Source organism: Myotis brandtii, unplaced genomic scaffold (assembly GCF_000412655.1).
Source record: "Myotis brandtii unplaced genomic scaffold, ASM41265v1 scaffold45, whole genome shotgun sequence".
Classification (NCBI taxonomy): domain Eukaryota; kingdom Metazoa; phylum Chordata; class Mammalia; order Chiroptera; family Vespertilionidae; genus Myotis; species Myotis brandtii.
The window spans coordinates 7976790-7981791 of record NW_005367209.1 but is presented as its reverse complement, the minus strand read 5'-3'; the positions used below and the strand labels follow the sequence as shown (position 1 = coordinate 7981791).

Genomic DNA, 5002 nt, shown 5'->3' with positions numbered 1-5002 from the left:
CTCCTAGGTCAAGAGGTGGGGGGGCGGGCAGCTGGTGGTGGCAGCCACCCCAAGAGTTGTCTGGAGCCTGGGGCTGGGAGGGCGGCCAGAGGACACACAAAGGTCGTGGGGGAGTGCGGAGAGGCTCAGAAGTGCCCGCTGTGCGCTGGGAGGCAGATGAGGCTACTCCTTCTCTTCTGTTCGAATCCCCTCCGAGAGGGCTGGTGTGTCACCTTTCAGGACTTTTTTTTTTAAATGTGTGTCTGTTTTTGTTTGTTTGTTTTTGTGTTGTTGTTGTTGTTTGCTAAAAAACATAGCAATACATGATTCTAAGAAAAGGATCAGAGCCTGGCCAGTGTGGCACAGTGGTTGAGCATCAACACATGAATCAGGAGATCACTGTGGATTCCTGGTCAGGGCACACCTGTGGGATGTGGGCTCCATCTCCAGTAGGGGGGGTGCAGGAGGCAGCTGATCAATGGTTCTCTCCCATCATTGATGTTTCTGTCTCTCTATCCCTCTCCCTTCTTCTCTGAAATCAACAAAAACATGTTTTTTAAAAAAACCAATGAAACAGAACTTGAAAACATAAAAACAAAAGAGGTGGAGCTTTCTCTACACTTTGACAAGCACAGTGGGGTGTTGCAGAGAGCAGAGACCTCTGACCTCTCCCACCTCCAGCTTTCTCAGCCAGGGCATCACCTGGGCAAGTAGCTCAGGGAAGGGGAACGAGCTCTCTACCAGGAGGCAGCAGATCTCAGTGGTGATGGAACCACTGACACCTGTGATGGCCTTAGCAAGGGACACACTATTGGGAACTGTTGTAATACCTGAAAATTCAGGATAAAGCCACCTTCCCTGCCTGTGTCCAAAAGTTGTTGAGAGACCCCATTGCCACCATGTCTAGGAGGGAAATTTGGCAAGACCCACACAAATTAAAATGCACACACTCTGTGCCCTAGCAGTGCTGCTTCCTTGGGCACCTCCCTCTTGAGTAGGGTGACCCATGGACAAGATATCCCGTGTCACTGTGTGAATAGCCCAAGGCTATTCATCCATCAACAGAAGACAGTGAATGAACGATGCTGTCTCCACAGGCTGGAGGGGAGGCAGCTGTAGAAGGAGGGGCAGCTCTAGGTGCTGATGTGGATGCTGCATTTGGGGAGATGTGGCTGGAGGTAGGGAGAGGTTCCCAATCACCTGGGCCTCAAAGTCTGAGTGTGAGGGGCATGTGAAGCTTTGGGTACCAGTGAACATAAGAGGTGCTGGCGCCCTGTTCAATGGTGTGCTGGAATGAGCTTTATTCATTGCCTGCATTCACCAGGCTTTTTGATGGAAAGAGCATCTGTCTCTGAAGCAGGAAAAAGCCTGTAAAATCAGATGGGGTTCTGGAAAAACCTCTTCACTCACTGGCCATGTGACTTTGGACAGAGTCCCTTCACCTTTTGATCTCAGGTGCCCCTCTGTACTTGGGGAGTCAGGCTGGATGGTCTAAAGGTCCCTGCGTGCTCACAGTCCAGGATTCAGGATCCTGGGCCTCTGGTAAACACCCTGAAGGAGAACGGTGTTGCCTCAATGGGACGACCCCTAAGTCTCCCACATGGGGAACCTCTTCCATGGGTGAGGGACATTCTGAGACAACCCAACTCTGCTTGGAGGCTTCATGACAGTGACTGGGATTCTGGAATAAAGGGGAGTTTCTAGGCAGACCCACAGTGATCACCCACTTCTGGGCATTTTTTTTCCAGCGGGGCTGTCAGAGTGAACAGTGAGTCTGAGCCTCTCAGGATTTCCTTCTCCTGTGATGTTTCTGAGGCTGAGATAAAGCAGCACCTTCTCTACTCCCTCCCCTCGGTGAGTTTTCCCTACTGAAGAGAAGGAACAAAGCTTCGAGAAGAAGAGACGTTGCCTGCTTTGTTCTGCAGCTGCCTCAGCACCCAGCACAGAGCCTGGCTCACAGCAGGTGCCCAGTGGGTGTCACTAAGGAGGAGCCTTGGCCCCATTGAGGGGAGCACTCCCTGGAGGTGGGTGAGGTCTGGCCTTGTGATGGGCAAGTCACTCAGCTGTCAGTTCTCGCATCCCTGCAACCAAGGGGCTGACAGGATTGAAAGGCCAGGGCTGGGGAGCCAGACAAGCGGGGGTTCCAGACTTTTCCCACCACTGACCAGCCATGGGGGCTGAGCAAATAGCATGACATCTCCAGGTCTCAGCTTCCCTGATCCGCAGACAGAGTGAAATCAGACCATGAATCAGAGCAGGACTATAAGCACCCACCTCCCCACCTGACTCTTAGTTGTTGCTCAGAGATGGAAGTCGATTTTACTGACTTGTTGTCACACATGAGGGACAAAGGATCCCCCTGTACTCACTACTCACGCTGAGCTGAGTGCCTGCCCCAGACTTGAGCTCCATGTCACCAGTGCTTCCTCTCTGGAACTTCACACAGTAGTAGGTCCCTGTGTCTGCTGGGGTGATGTTACTGATGCGGATGGAAAAGTCGATGTTGTCTCTCCTCGTGGTGTCTGCAACCCATGTTACCCGGGGGGAGTGGCCTCCTCCGGCACTGTAGATAAACTCCCGGCCTGGCCCTGTCCCTCTGAACCACTGGATGGGCCCCACCGGGGTCAGGGAGGTCACAGTGCAGCTCAGAGTGGCCGTCTCTCCAGCTGCGACAGACACTGACTTCTGAGGCTGAATCACCTGCAGCTCCTCACCTGCCCCTCCTGGAGGGAAGCACAGAGCAGGTATTTATTCACCATTGTTGAGCCTTTGGGCTCGGTCAGTATTTATCAACAACAGCTTTCATCGACTAAGAGCACCATCTGAATAGGCTTTGAGCCCAGCACATTACAGGAGTCATACATGCAACCCTCACAATGAGCCTGTAATGTGAGAGCCTATAACAAATGAGGAAACTGAGGCACAGAGAGGAAGTTAAGTGATGTGGCAGAGAGTGGGTTTAAGTTTTTCCCCATCAAGTGGGTCTGCTTGGTGCCAGCAATGGAGGGGGTGCGCTGGGCCTTTTCCTGCAACACTTGGCTGCGCAGCTGAGCAGAATGGCTCCTGGAGGTACCACCAGCAGCCCGAGGAGTTCGTCTCTGCCAGGGATGCTCTGGCAGCCATGGACGGCCGTCTAATGATGATGGAAGTTAGTGCAGAGAAATAGAACATCCCTTGGAATAACATTCATTTGCAGGGAACTGCAAAAAGGAAACCAGTTCTTGCAAAAAACTCATCTATTCCTTACCCAGTTTCATCTTTAACGCCTCTCATTAAAGTGACTGTGTGGTACTTGCTGCTGAATCTGGGCTACAAGATGGAATTGAACCAGGTCGTGGCTCAACTTCAGAATGTCTTCTGAGTATGAAAGAAAAGTTTACCAACAAGGAACGGGAAGCAATCAGAAGCTTTAAGGACGAATTGTCTCGGCTGCATATGCTCCATGGGCATCGGGCCCTGAAAGAAAGCTTCATAGAAGCCATAGGTGCTGGACTGGGATTTGAATCGCAATGGCTTGAATGTGATATGTCCACACTAAACTTGGAGACGGGCCAGGTTTATAAAGAAACACGTTTGTGTCTGGATGGAGAAGGTGGAAAAGAACGGGCGTTTGAGGAGAGCCAAACAGATGAGCACCATCTGTGGCAGTAGCTCCTCGGAAACCCGATGCATCCAGACATCAGATGCTTCATCTCAGGATGATCCCACACCCCCAGAGGCAGGTGCTGTCCTTCCCTACAGGACTTAGTGTCACCTGCTGTTCCTGTGAGCCCTGCACAGCCTCCATGTTGGGACTGTTTTCCTTCACAGAAGAAGTTCTGATGGGAAATGCTACAAAGTCATGATAAGTAAGAAAGGGAAATGAAAACTGTTTGTAATATTTTGTGCTCATAAAAAGTAAATGCCTATTACTATCCAATTTCATTTCATAAACAACCTGAAAACACACACACACAACTTTCCCTACTAAGAGAGCATATGCCCAGTTCAAGAAAGCTTAGTGGAATGCATGTTTACCTTTCTTCCTCCCCAGAATCACTCTGAATTGACAGAGAAATGGAACACGGTGGCGGAATCTGAGCTGACACAGGCGTAGCTCATTTTGTTTCACTTTGCTTTATTGAGCTTCACTTTATTTGCACTTTCACAGGTGTTGGCGGTTTTACAAATGGAAAACAAGAAGACCCTTCCCCACCAGGGAAAGCAGTGGGTGGAGGGTGGGAGGGCATTGATTCACCAGGGAACCTGTATGCATTGTGCATAACCATGGATACAGGCAATAGAGTGGTGAGGGCCTGGGAGGGGTGGGCCTGGGGTGAAGGGGGTCAATGGGAAAAACACACATACACACTCACACACACAAAGGGGACATCTGTAATACTTTTAACAATAAAGGTAATTCTTTTTAAAAGACCCTCCACCAGCAAAAAGATTATGACTCATTTTATCACAGAATTCTGGAACTGAGCCCGCAATATCTCTGAGGCAGGCCTTACATGCGTGTTGTAGAAAAAATCCATAGAAAATGAAAAGATGCCATAAGAAGGCATTAAGTTGTTGTCTTTCAGACACAACTACATCAGAGATAACGATTTCTAAAACATTTTCCTTGAAAAATGAATCCACTTTTTAATAAAATGGGAACATACCATTCTGTAATTCTTTTCTCTGAGCTGCACAGCCGGTGTTAATAAATAATCTTGTGGCATAACTTTCACTGGCTCTAAAGTGCTCTGTTGCCTGGCTAATGTCAGGTAGGATGCTTGGAGCAGAGGTAAGTGTGCAAACAGCTGAGGGAAGTAACCAAGGGCATTAATGGTCTCAGCCAGCACCCAGCTCAGAGGTGTCATTGAGGACACGTTCTTGCCTCAGCCTCAGTTTGTTTTGCCTCAGGCCTGTCTCAGGGTCAGGAAGCTGCTGCTGTAACTGTCAGCTTCCCATCTTCACAGAATTACATCTAAGAGTCAGGACAGGCTATTCCTCCTCTCACATCTCAGATTTGTCAGGGAGGAGAGCATTTCCC

At 49.7% G+C, this 5002-nt stretch overlaps 1 protein-coding gene across 1 annotated transcript in view; it reads right to left on the bottom strand.

Annotated features, from left to right (window-relative positions):
* LOC102250558 overlaps positions 1 to 5002 on the bottom strand; it is a gene marked incomplete at its 3' end in the record, with an annotated part of 38757 nt that overhangs the window by 5105 nt on the left and 28650 nt on the right. The window lies entirely within an intron of this gene.